This window comes from Tachypleus tridentatus, chromosome 13 (assembly GCF_004210375.1).
Source record: "Tachypleus tridentatus isolate NWPU-2018 chromosome 13, ASM421037v1, whole genome shotgun sequence".
Taxonomy (NCBI): domain Eukaryota; kingdom Metazoa; phylum Arthropoda; class Merostomata; order Xiphosura; family Limulidae; genus Tachypleus; species Tachypleus tridentatus.
This window is the reverse complement of record NC_134837.1, coordinates 88,297,714-88,312,250: the sequence shown is the minus strand read 5'-3', so window position 1 is coordinate 88,312,250 and position 14,537 is coordinate 88,297,714. Positions and strand designations below refer to the sequence as shown.

General features: G+C 31.6%; 1 protein-coding gene across 9 annotated transcripts in view; it reads right to left on the bottom strand.

Moving 5' to 3' along the window:
• LOC143238650 (uncharacterized) overlaps window positions 1-14,537 on the bottom strand; it is a 368,402-nt gene that overhangs the window by 30,769 nt on the left and 323,096 nt on the right. Inside the window, exon 4 of one of the 9 annotated variants that reach the window (XR_013020706.1) lies at window positions 8,949-9,632. The exons of the other annotated variants lie outside the window; for them this stretch is intronic. The gene's annotated coding sequence lies outside the window, so the exon portion shown is untranslated. Of the gene's footprint in view, window positions 1-8,948; window positions 9,633-14,537 lie in introns of those variants that run through there. 9 annotated transcript variants of the gene reach the window in all.

Here is a 14,537-nt window from a genome sequence, read left to right as displayed (position 1 = left end):
CCGTGGGGGCGGTATAATGTGACTGTTAATCCCACTATTCGTTGATAAAAGAGTAGCCCAAGAATTGGCAGTGTATGGTAATGACTAGATAATCCTCGTGTAGCCTTGCGCGAAATTCAAATGCAAGTGAAAATAATGATGACGTAGATCAGAAAAGTGGAAGTAACTGAGTTCAGTAATTACCCTTTTTTATTTAATAAATAATGCAAATAAATATAACACACTGCTTTGATTACAATCAAATAAATTAAATATCATAGCTGTTAAGAACATAAACTGTTCGACTAACTTACGAAAATACACAGATGATACACAAGCAGAAAGTAATTGCAAGTGAACAGTTAATGTATCACTAGTACAATACATTACCACATAAAATACAAGTAGTATCTTGCATGTGGTTTAAACGCATTAGTACGTCTTTGCTTTAATCCTACCATAACTTTATCAGTATTTGATGTGGGATATTGTTCTAAATGTTCTTACAATTCAGTAATGTTATTGGTTGCCGTCTCACTTTTTTTTTTAGTTTTCATCTAAGCCTATACAGTCTTAAGAATATTCATATTGAGATTTGTGCTGGCCAAGCCTTAGATGCGACATGCGATTCTTCCATCATCCTGTCTTCTTTAACAAATATCGTTTCACTATATTTTCTATCGGACTAGTATTACTGTCTTGCTGGAAGAGGAATTCCTACCGAACAATTCTTGTTCCCAATAAAAAATGTGTTTGTACCTGTGAGCTTGCCATCAATTTTATGTGGCTCTCCAATACCAGTGATTGAGAAACATATGTTCTTTTATTCAGACCTTATGTACATGAAAATGTGCAAATTTCCCCTTTTTTACATAGAAAATAATTTAATTTCTAAATTTTATTATCCAGATCACAAAAGTAAAGTTTGAAGGGAATAGTGGCCATTTTTTGTATTTTTACAACATAAGCAATCAAAAAATGACACATACTATCCAGGAACAAAATTTGTGATACATAGTGTAATTTGGCCTCAATATTTCTAATAATACTATCTTGATAAACTGACTTTATTATATTTCCGCTCATAAGAAACATATTTAAACTCACATATCTAGAAGAGTAATGTGAATTAGTTAAAAGTACTGTGAATACCATAGAGACATCGCACAGTTATCCTGTGCAATCGATAGTTTATTCTGAATAAAAATACACCACACTTGAAAAGTATCTACAAACAAACTGGTGATGAAACATCACAATTGTGAATAAAGGTTTGTGTGGTAGTTTTCAAAGCATTCTCGGTATTTACATTATACAAACTGCATGGCCTGTGTGCGTTTAGATCCGTGTTGCAAAGTGTCAATTTGTATCTCAGTCTACAAATAGCTTGATAATTTATTTTCTAAGAATAGTTAGCGATACCCCAGTAGACACTATACTGACAGCCACGAAAAATAAGTAACGATCTTGCATTCATATAGGAATAAATAACTACTAACAATAATTAAAAAGTGAAATAACGTGTAAAAAGTGATATAAGAAAATGGGAGAAACTCTGAGATATCTAATTTATGGATAAAGACAAAATACTCTACAACACTTTAATTCTTATGTTTTGCTATGTTGTTCTTAGAAGATAAGTAACGAGTGAGTGCTTTCTTATAACAAAGCCACATTGGGCTATCTTATGTGTCCACCGAGGGGAATTGAAACCCTGATTTAAGCGTTGCAAATCTGGAGATTTAACGCTGGCCCACAAGGGACAGTATAAGTGACGATTATGAGGCTAGAATGCCAACTTTATGAAATAAGTTTTATTTATCATTCCTATGATTTAAGAGCCTTATTTATTTATTTATGTCTCATCTTTAGTAAGAACTACGTTTCTATAACTAGCTGCAGCAAATGGCAGTTTAATAGATAAGACCTCATGGACTTGAGCATTCATACCCCCTCTGTTTATTTTTTTTCTTTTCTATGATAGAGTTTGTGATTACATATTTAATTCTGTGAGATGGTAGGGATGTCTGGGTCCATATTTTTTAGTTATCTCTCTTTTTTGATGTTATGTTTTAAAATTCAAACACTGTAGCTTGGACTTTACTTTTATACACACTACCTTGTTCTCTCTCATGTTTTTATTATAAACTATCATGCAAGAGATAATTTTTATTATTAAAGCTTTCTTTTTGTTGTTGAATGTAGCATAACTTTTGTGGAAATAATCGTTATAAATAAATGCATTTATTTATATTTATTTCTGCTTATATACACATCACCATTCATATTATGTCCACGCTTTTTTAGTAAGAAAATTCACATATTTACTCTTATATTCATGGACGTATATATCAAGTTCAAACGTCTCTATTTACCTGCTGGGGAAATTTCAGAACACGTCCTTGTTTTGCACAGACCGAACGCGATTTTATTAGAATATCGCCCATAAAGAAACATTTAAATAACAATGCTAGTTGACATGATTTAAACGGTGAAAAGTAAACGACATATCAGAAGAAATTACAATGTGTTATATGCATTTCTTATGGTTGGATTGTTTATTGATAAATCCCGTAGAGATAATGATATAATTTCACTGTTATGTATGTTTCTCTGTTTCGAATGTTATAGACTGTCCTTAATATAATACAAGCGACAACACAGAACAATAGGATTGGAATTCTTGCACAGCACGTTGACTTATTGAAACGGATGTTTATATTTATTCTTGTGCTCTGGGGATTGTGCCACGAGGAAAGGAATCTCTATTCAGTTTGAGGAACTTTGAAATGAGATTTATTAAACTGTTGTACGCATATACGTTTTTCAGACGTTTTTAATAAAAAAACACGTTGTCTTAAAATATTTCTTGATATTATAAATCCTTGAAAAGTTACATATTTTGAATGAATGAACAGAATGGCCGTGATGATAAAAGAGTGTAGAATCACGACTGAAACTATATGAATATTTTAAAGCTAGATAACCACTAAATAAATCTTTCTTAAGATAGAATTTAACTTCGTTTGTTAATTAATGTTTTTAATATACCAATAAAAAGACTTCAAATATTCAACGATGCCTGTTTTACACTCAAATAAAACATAATTAGGGTATTATTTGTACATTATGTAATAAGATATAAGAAGTGTATTTTTAGAATGTTTGTTTTTTTTAAGAACAAAGTTACACAAGGGGCTTTGTTTTGCCTATACGTGGGTTTTAGAGGTGTAAGCCCTGAAACTTATCACTGGGGGTGGCAATAATTTTAGAAGAGATGCTCTGTTTCTATTTAAAATATTTTATGCACTTTTCTTGTGAAATTTAAAGAATGTTATCAATTCTTATAAAATATTGTTATAATTTGGAATATACGAGTCAAATCCATACTTCTTCAAATTTAAAATTGAATTTTATAGTTCAGAAAGAAAGAACAGTATTGTGAATTACATTTTATGAAAACATCTCAGTATTTAAATTTTTTTAAATGTTTCTATCAGCGAATTAAATACTAGAGAAGAAAATGCTAATTTGAGCTAATATTATAATTATTATATTTCGTACAATACCTTGTCTGATTTTCATAAATTACTTAATAATTTAGATATCAGTTTTTATATAAAATAAAATGTCCACAAATGTATTTTTAAATACTTATATAAAATAAACTTATCTAACAATTTTTAGAGAGACTTTTCATAAATTTTGAAATAACACACAAAATGTTATGAAACTTAGGGTAAAGGATGGTATATTACAAAATTGTTATAGCGCTATTATACAACAGTCTTGCGTTATCGGGAATTTTGAATTAAATAAAATTAATATTTATCTAATTCAGTACAAACAAAAGTACCCGTCCATAGTGACGGAAAAGTTTCAGTTATTCTATCATTTGAATTATTTCATAAGCTTTAAAAAGGTTAATTCAGTTACACTCTTGGTTTCACTCAGATACAAAGCTCTGAGCTACTTATACCACCCACAAATGAAAGTTGTTTTATTTGAAGCTCAGCATAAAGCTACACATTGGGATATCAAAACCCGGTTTTTAGCATTGTAAGTCCACAGACATTGAGCTGTGCCATTGGTGGGCAGTAATTGTTGAGCATTTTAGTCATGCTAAGAGCCGCTCGACAATAACATACGGTACGTCTACACGTTTATTATTTAGCGTATGGCGCATTTGAAATATGAATGGTTGTGAGATTGATTCCTAGCAATTTCGTATGGAATACTCTGATTGTGAAATAAAATTTAGCATCAACATTATTTATGCCTGTTCTCCCGTCATTTCAAAACTGAACGTTGAGCTTTGCTCAGTGCGCAGCTTTTCAAACTCACCGCGGGAAACGGCTTCACTAAATGGGAGATGGACGATTGCTCAGAAAGACAACATGTTTCCCAATATATATATATATAAATAAGATATATGTAGAAATATATTTTCAGTTTCATTCTTATAAGCATAAAAATTGTACAGTAACACAATATATAAAAAACAATTTTGATAAGGAATATAGATTAGTAGAATGTTTTAAAAATGATCTTAGAGAATTAATATAATATTATATATGAGTATATCATTAAAATTCATTTAATTATATTTTATTTTGGAGGGTAAATATTTTATTCTTAATAAAGCTAAATATTAAATATTATTATTATATTAAAATAAGTATTAAAAGATAAAATTAAAGAACTCCAATAAAGATTTGTAATAGTACTCATACAATGTGATACAATTTTCGGGTTATTTTTTTAGCAAAATATATTTATATATTATCAATTAGTAGTTAAAAACAAAATTATAATAATAATTTTTGGTGGAGCAAATTGCAACTAATATTAAATTATATTACTTTTTTTTGGAAAAAACTGATATAAGCTCAAAACATGCTTGGAATTGTTTTCATTTTATATAACTTCCATACTAAATTTAATTCCAGGAAATTTAGGCTTATTACTTGTCTAATAAAAACAGGATTCGTTCTCTTAAAAACAATTTTGGTTATATTAATAAATACAGCAAAAGATAAGGATGATACTGCACATGATTCCAGAATATTAAATAATAATGAGATACTTCTAAATAGTCCAAAACTTTCAACGACACAAAGAATATAGATATATTTGATGTTGCGACTCTATATTCTAATATTACTTTGAATGACCTTGTTTGATATGTTTATCAATAAACCACTTGAAGTTTAAATTGTTAAACACTGACAAATACATAAAAAAATATCAATTCTTAAATTACTTATATTAACTATAAAATTAACCAACGGACTTCTAGTGTCCACATAAATGGTTTCTATTCTTCTAATATTTCAAATTTAATTTTATAATTATGTGAAAGTTCATTTATGGGCAACAACTTTAAATTTACTTAAACATAAAGATACATTGATAATTGAAGCACTGGAAATGATCAAACTGTTAACAGCTTTATTACTAAAATTTCATCTTTGATGAAGTAAATGCTTGGGATTTTTTTTCGATATTTATTGTAGTTTCTTTTTTCTATTCCACACAGTTTCTTAAATTCATGAATGTACGACTACCATGTAACTGGAAAGTTGAAGTTAAGAACACTATAATGTCTATGATACATATACATTATGTGCATTTCAAGATAAGTATTGATTACGTTATTTTCAATTTTACTGACTTGCTTCACACAATAATAATAATCATATTCGTTTATCATTACATAACAAATTATATGTTTAATTTTGCCGAATTTGTATTAAACAGGAATATTTTGTTTCTAAAGTGAACACGTTAATTATAAGACTAAAACTTAACATAATGGTTTAAATAAAACAATTTACTAAATTTTCAGTATTTAAATATTTATTGAAATTAAAACAAAATCTCGTTTAAATATTTTCAAAATATGTTACAATAAAATAAATATTCTTAGTATGTATTTGTATTTTTCCAATTTTATCATTTCTGTTTCGGCTCTCAGCACGTGACGAAGTTGATTTAGGTAACGAGGTACATGCAACTTAGCGTGTGTACTTTTCAGCATTGTGCATCAATACAAAATCAGTTTTAATAGCACATTGATTAAGGAGAGGAAAGAGTGTATTTACACGTATTTAAAATATGTAGTAAAATTTAATTTGTCTATTTCATCAATCGTAATAATTATTGACAAATATAAGATTTGATCCAAGGATTTCTTGATGAGTTATCCATTAGAATTACATCAAGAAGACAAAGGATCGAATTTTGGTAACTACCAACAAAGAAATAACAACAGCATACTAGAAGCCGAAATGAAGCATTAAAATAATTAATAATTATTATCTTGTTTTTTATAAAAGTAGTTGCTGAGTAATAATTAAACTGTGATCTTATAAGCTAGTAACTATAATAACAGTTGCCCATAGAGGTCACAACTGATAGGTGGTAAATATCACAGCTTTTACTACATCGTACTATGTATCTCAGTATTATTTGTTTTTATGTAATACACTATTTCTTTTATCCTAACTGCCAGAATATTTATTTTAAGTGTTAACAATGCTAACGAGATGCTTTTACATTACGATCTCTTTCTTGTGTATGCTCAATTAACATTACTTTTGGGTGATCATTAAATACACTGCTAGTCAAAGTCTTAAGGCCAATGAACAAAAAGAAAAAATATGCATTTTGCGTTGTTAGACTTAACCACTTATTTGAGGAGAGCTTTGAAAAATGAAAATAAGAAAAGGGAAAATAAAAATAAAAAACATTTTTAGCATTTAATAGGGAAAATGTGAACGTTATGAAATTAGCATAAATTAGTCAAAAGTTTAAGACCATACTGAAACGAAGTGTTAATCGGTAAACACGTAACGAAATTTAGTCGTTTGTGTTCAAGCATTAGCGTTGTCAACATCTCCCACTGACATCTCCTGTGTTACATTGGGTAAAAACATGGCAAAGGCTAAAAAGTTGACAGAGTTTCAACGTGGCAGAATTATCGAGCTGCAAAAGCAAGGTCTCTTTCAACGTGTCATTGTTGGTGAGATTGGGCGTAGTAAAACTGCTGTTGCAAATTTCTGAAAAGACCCTGAGGGATACGGAACGAGAATTTCAAGTAGTCGGCCCAAGAAAATTTCGCCGGCGTTGAGCAGGAAGATTCGACGGGTTGTCCGAGAAGACACCAGCCGATTGTCGAACCAGATTAAGGCCCTTACAGATGCAGAATGCAGCTCAAGAACAATAAGACGGCATCTACGAGAGAAATGCTTTAAAAACCGTAAACGGCTTTACAAGCCAAGCCTCCTTCCACACCACGAAACAGCTCGGTTAAACTTTGCTGAAAAGCATCAAACATGGGATATAGAAAAGTGGACAAAAGTTTTGTTCTCTGATGAGACAAAATTTAACGTGGATAATCCAGATGGCGTCCAACGTTACTAGCACGATAAGGATATCCCACCGGGGACATTTTCTACACGACACAGTGGAGGAGGTTTCATTATGATATGGGGTGCTTTCTCTTTCCATGGAACAATGGAGCTTCAGGTTATACAGGGGCGTCAAACAGCACCTGGCTACATTGGCATGTTGAAAAGAGCATCCTTATTGACTGAAGACCCTCACTTGTGTGGAAATGATTGAAACTTTAAGCAGGACAATGCTGCAGTCCACATTGTCCGTAGGACAAATAACTTTTTCATGGCGAATAACGTGATTCTTTTAAACCATCCAGCGTGCTTACCTGAACTGAATCCCATTGAATGACAAGGGAAGTCTATAGAAATGGACGTTAATTCCAAACAGTGCATGATCTTCATGAAGCCATCTTCACCACTTGGAATAGCATTCCAGCCAGCCTTCTGCAAACGCTTATATCGACCATGCCAAAGCGAATGTTTGCAGTTATTTGCCATGACGGCTGTGCAACTCACTACTTAGACCTCTTGTTGGGCATTTCCTACCTTGTTTAGGACTTCTTTTCGGTATGGTCTTTAACTTTTGACCAGCTAGTGTTTAGGCTAATTTCATAGTGTTTACATTTTCCCTATAAAATGCTAATTTTTTTTTATTTTTATTTTTATTTTCCCTTTTGTTATTTTCATCTTTCAAAGCTCTACTCAAATACATGGTTGAGTCTAACAACGCAAAATGCATATTTTTTCTTATATGCTTATTGGCCTTAAGATGTTGGCCAGCAGTGTATGTATGTATAAATTTATATATATTATACTGTCTTCGTAAACCATTTCTTTCAGTGTTTTTTTTTCTTTTTTAAACTTGAATATAAACTGAAATTAACATCTCGTCCGCATTTATATACTTGGATCTGTTTTTCACAAATGTATATTATTCCTGTACTCCTATGTTGTTTTTTTATGTATCTTGGAGAGTTTTTAGCTTAATCACATTTGAAACAGAACGTGTCGTTTTAATTTATTTACTAAAGTACTTGTTGTCCAGATGCATGCAAACGATTTGATAGATATTCGTTTTCTAAAATTGGTAAAGGTATAAATGTTTATTATCTAATGTAACATAATTCTTACAGTGTATAAATCTATGCATCTGTTTGTCAGGGAATTAAACTTAATTTGTGTTAAGATTTTTGGTTTCTGGTTTTTTTATCTGTAATCAATGATGCCTAATTGAAGATATACTTTGATAACACGAGGAATTTGCTGCAAAACGTATTTACTCAGTTTGTTGGAGAAGTGTTCACTTTTAAACGACGAATTTACCTGCTCTGGTACATTTATATATGTTAATAATTATTAAATATGTTAAATAACATTCTTTGTTGTGTAGCGTGGTCAGTAGGAATGATTGTTCCTACATTAATTTAACTGGAAGAGTAGTAAATTACTTTGGTCATTGTGAGTAATTTACTTTCTTAAAATATTTGAAAAAGTACGTTTATCTATAAGATTAGTTTGATCGAAAAGACTTAGAGTGATGTGCTATTAAAAACATTTTTATTGTCTATAGGCTGTCATTAACCAATAACGAAATATTGATGTAATTTTCAGAATGGCAAAATATTCAAGATCTAGACATAATAATAACTCAATACAATAAGGACAGTTAGTTATTTAATACTGAAAACATAGAATAACTTGAAGGCCATCACATTTTATAAAAAGAATATTCAAAGTTCCGTGCAACATCTGAAGTATATTTTCTGTTGCCAGTCGTGCTGGATCAAATGACCATGATAAAGTGCTATATCAAGTTTTTGCAAAGCCTGTAGTAGGACATTTTTACAAAGAAAGTGCGATCAGCCTTAGTTACATTTTGAAGATACTTCATACATATGTAGGATTTGGCTTTCAAGACCTCATTCAGGTATATCAAATTCATTAAACTTAATTATAGATGAATCGTAGTTTTTGATAGGTAAGTAAGTGCTCGTATGATTCCTGATTTTTAACTATATTTGGTTTTGACGAGTGCTTAAAAGCTTGAGAAAATTAATTAATTTAAATATATGTATTTTTTGTTAAAAGAGATAAGTCTAGCTTTACTGCAATGACTAATTGGGTCGAAAGGTTCTCTGTTGTAATTAAAACCTTCACTTTCATGATGAATTATTCATTTCTGAGTGGTTGGAATGTATATTGGGAGCTATTTGCTGCCTTAAATGTTCTTTTATCTTCACCTTTTCGTGTACCCTGGAGTATAAAAAAAACGTACAGATCTAAATGATATAGAATTGACATCGAGATCAATGAATTTAATATACATAAAAAGTGAAGCTTTACAATACTTTCTGTATATATAAACATAAATGACTTATCAAATTACATGAGTTTGATCGTGAGTGCGTGAGACATGTCTATTAAAATATAGCGGTAATTGTGGCATAATATTTGTATTCAATTTAAAGAGAAAAAACAATTGCTGAATTTTTTAGATTCATTAAAACTAGATCAATTGTTCACTGTACGTGGTAGGAATATACGTTTGTTTGTCACTGTTGAATGTTTCGACAGCATGGCCAACTACCACTTCATATTCGAATGCGTATATGTTTAAAATAATATAATAAATTAAACATTACGCAGATAAAATATGAGTGAAACTAAAATAATTTCATGATTATCTAAGCAAGAGCTGTTTATTTCTAAAGTTAATAGCCGAAACACGTATATTTGCGAGCTCCTGAGTATCACGATATGTTATAACAAACAACATTATATATAATTCTTATGAAACACATCTGCTGTGTGATGCGGGATTTATACATGTAGCAAAAGGAATAAGAGAAAAGACAAAGTTGAAAAGATCGTTTTGTTTTTACGCACTTCACAAATTTTAATAAAACTACAAAATGAAACATACTTTCACCTTACAGAAAGTTGGTGTCATTTATCCATTGCTGTTTAAATATAGATGTAATGATTGAAATACGCGGTCACAACAAAGATAACAATTTTGCTTTATATCAACGCTGCAATAATATAATTCTGTGATAAAGTTACTGTTTAAGTTGTAACCGAACTCGTAACAGATATTGACAAAAACGATAATATTGTAAAAGAAAGTTTTGCATGTCATCCAAACAATCGAAAACGTACGTTCCTGTAGAAAATGAAGGTAAATGAAGAAAAATTATACTGGTTTGAAAGTTGCTAAATTTTAGCATAAAAACCAACCAAACAAAAACGTTTTCCTAGCAAGACAGTTTACCTGATGAAGTTTCAGATTAAGTTAGATTATTATGCCTCAACATAAAAGTATCTTACAGTTTAGACTGCGGAAAAGTCAAAAGCCAAACAGCAAGAAATACATTAAATGGTCTCTCTCTCTCTCTCTTTCACTGTTGTTTGGGTATATATAATTTTTTTATACCCAGGAGGGTCAAGTACACCAGACATCTTTCTCCTTTCATTACAATGTTGGAATTGACTGATTAATGTGGATTAATATCAACTTAGACCGGTCCTTTTCAGGGCAATGTCCATTTATATTTTTCTCTCTTTTTTAAAAGTCTAGTACGTATGTGGCTGTTTTAAGTTAGTACTATATTATTAATTATTATTATTTAAATTTGATTTTATCTGAAGAAGAGATGTACAAATTTAACGGGGAGAGGTGTTGGAACCAAGCACCCTGGGTATTGATATGCAATACTGTGAATTTATTCATGTTTAACAGAGTTCATGATGTATGTTAACATTTGTGGTAGGTATTTTTCGTTGTTTTTCATAATTATTTTAATGATTATATCTGTTAAACTGTTTTCATTATTTGAATTTGTGTATTCTGTCAATATTTCAGAAAAAGTAGAAGTAATGGCATTGGTTAGTGTGTTTTCAATATTCATAGTAGTGGTTTTGTGTGTGTCTTCAGTTGTTTTAGGTAAATCTTCATTACTTGTTGATGGTTTTTCTGCATAAATGATATTTTCTTGACTACTGCAGCATACGAGTTTGTTTGTGTATTTGTGTTTTCTGGTGCTGGAGTGGTAGTTGGTTTTGATGGTTCGTGAATTTTGTTTGTTTGTGGCTTGTTTGTGTTTGGATTTTTAAGTTCGTATAAGTGTGCCTTAATTCATTTGTATTTTTGGAATTCTTTATAGTTTGCCGTATGTTCTTCACCACAATTACATCATTTAGGTTTGAGGTTTTGTTTGGTGCATTGTAAAATGTGGTGATTTTCCTCACAGCCTACACAATGCGCAGTTGCTTGGCATGCTGCATTAAATGGTTTGCTTTGTTTGACTTCGTTTTGAATTTCTCGCAAAGCTACAAGAGGGTTATCTGCGCTGGCCGTCCCTAATTTAACAGTAAAAGAAAAGAGGGAAAACAGCTAGTCATCATCATCCACTGCCAACTCGTGGACTACTCTTTTACCAACAAATAGTGTGAAAGACCGTCACATTATAACGCTCCTACGGCTGAAAGAGAGAGGCATGTTTGTGGTGACGGGAATTTGAACCCGCGACCTATATTAAATGAAGATCATAGTTCAGGGAGAAATATTTTATGGAAAATAAACAAACAATTTATCACTTTATTTGTTGATTTATATGTCATTAATCTTTAATAGAGGCGGTGATATTGCCATTTATTTAAGCAAATTTTTACCTTATAGATTCAAAGAGTAAGAAAAAAGTTTGAGAAAAATCACATTAAAAAAAAACTTGATACTATCGGTACCTAAAATGTAAACCTTTCAGAAAAAACTTAATTTTTAAACATTCAAAAGATTTGTACCTGACAGTTAATTTTACTGAAATATCTGAAAAGAAAAAGAATATATTTTAGTCACTCATAATTTACGAAGAAACAGTTGTTATTCTATATCAAGTATTTGAACTGCTTATCAGATGAAAATGCCATTAAAGATATGATAAAAATTAATGACTTTTATTTGTGTATTTCGTTCTATTTCATATTTCACATGGAACCAAAGCATGTAGACTGTAAACATTTAGATTCTTGACAGTTAAACAAAAACATAGCACGATCCATTATAAAGAATGTGCACGCATGGATTTTTTCTAAGCTGTCAGTATGATAAAGTTTATTCCATTTAGTTGTCAATAAAAAATGATATATTTGTAGTGTCTATGTTTTAAAAAAAACATATGAAACCGAATCACAAATAACATACAATTTTATCACCTACAACAATTTACAAAATAATATTAAGGTATCTTTATCCAAATAAATTAGGTTAAATATTAATTTGTGAATTCAACTGTTTTGTATATTTACATTCTTGGTCTGATTAATTGCATACTGTTCTATACTGATCTTATTGTATACAGGATGTAGCAGTTACTGAGTAAATGCTCGAGAAGCAACAGAGAAGGTAACGTATAATCAGATAAACATACAAAAGTTGTTATTTTGGTCTGTACAAGTTGTTTTGAACAGTTGTTAGTCCAAACTTACATACACACCTGTTTTGTGTGAAAGAATGAGCTTTTGTTATTTTCTTTTTCGAAACAAATGTTGATTTGAAATTCGCTGAAAGTTACACGAGGACTATGTGCCTAAGCCATTCCTAGTTTAGCAGTGAAACACCAGATGGAAAATAGCTATTCACGATTAACCAAACCCAACTCTTGGACTTCTTTTTTACCAACTAATAGCAGAATTGTTCGTCAAATTATAATGCCCCCAAGGCTAAAAGTACGAGAATGTTTGGTGGAACAGCGAGTCGAACTCGTGACCCTCAAATTGTGGGCGCCCTAACTACTTGTCCATACCGGGTCTTCAGAAAAGAGAATTTCTCTATAATTTTGTAGAGTCATGCTTCGTCACTTGTCAGAAGTTATAGGTTGTCAAGTTTTTCTGTTGACCAGAAATGATATGAAGCAAAAGGACATTGCCAGAAGAGTAGGGTAGCCCAAATGTACAATATCCAAAATACTGAAATGTCATCGGACTACAAGAAACGCTGTTCCATAAAAGTTTGCCGATAGACGCCGAAAGCCTACTGCCCGAGATGACTGCATTTTGTTGAGGTTAACACACCAAATTCAAAAGAAAAAAGGAATCTTGCAACACCTTACGACAAGAATGGCATGAACGCATTTATTCCAGAAGAACAATAAATAGCACACTGACCAAACAATGTTATTTTGCAAGAAGGGTTAAATGCAAACCGATATTAACTAAAATTCACTGCCGTAACCGAGTTACTTTGGTAACACAGCATGCCAACTTACAGTTAGTACATTGGCAACATGCCATTTTTTAAAATGATCTTGTGTCCGGCTTGTTAAAGCTGATGGTAAGATATTTGTTTGCTTTTTTTTATTTGGAGTATAGATGTGGGAAGACTGTCTTTCCCATAAGGAACACACAGAAGGTAGTGCAATGGATGTTTTGGGAAGCTACTCATCATGATGAAAAATTGGTCTATATATCCTCCTTGGAAATCAATGACGCATCCTACATGCATCACATTTAGACGATATTTCTACCACATGCTAGGGCAATAACTTTGTGATCTAGAATGATTCATAGTGGGCGTATCATACAGGATTATCTCAACCAGATGGACGTTACAAGATTGACTTGGCCAACAAAGTCTCCAGATTTTAGCCAATTGAGAAGTATCGAGCACAACTGAGCCAGAAAATTGCTAGCCACGACCTAAAAGCCATTTACTGTAAAAGAGTTGCAGCGCCTTCTAGTGACAAATTGGGATGAAAGCATGGTGTATTACGTTAATAACCTATTTGATAGCACGTCACGACATCTTGCGGAAATTAGTAGAGTACAAGGAGGACCATTGAAGTTTTGTTTGTTTTGTTTTTGTGAATTTCGCCCAAAGCTATTCGAGGGCTATCTGTGCTAGCCGTCCCTAATTTAGCAGTGTAAGACTAAAGGGAAGGCAGCTAGTAATCACCACCCACCGCCAACTCTTGGGCTACTCTTTTACCAACGAATAGTGGGATTGATCGTCACATTATAACGCCCCCACGGCTGAAAGGGCGAGCATGTTTGGCGCAACGGGGATGCGAACTCTCGACCCTCAGATTACGAGTCGCACGCCTTAACACGCTAGGTCATGCCGGACCAACAATTGAAGTACTGAATGTTTAGTATAAACTGATA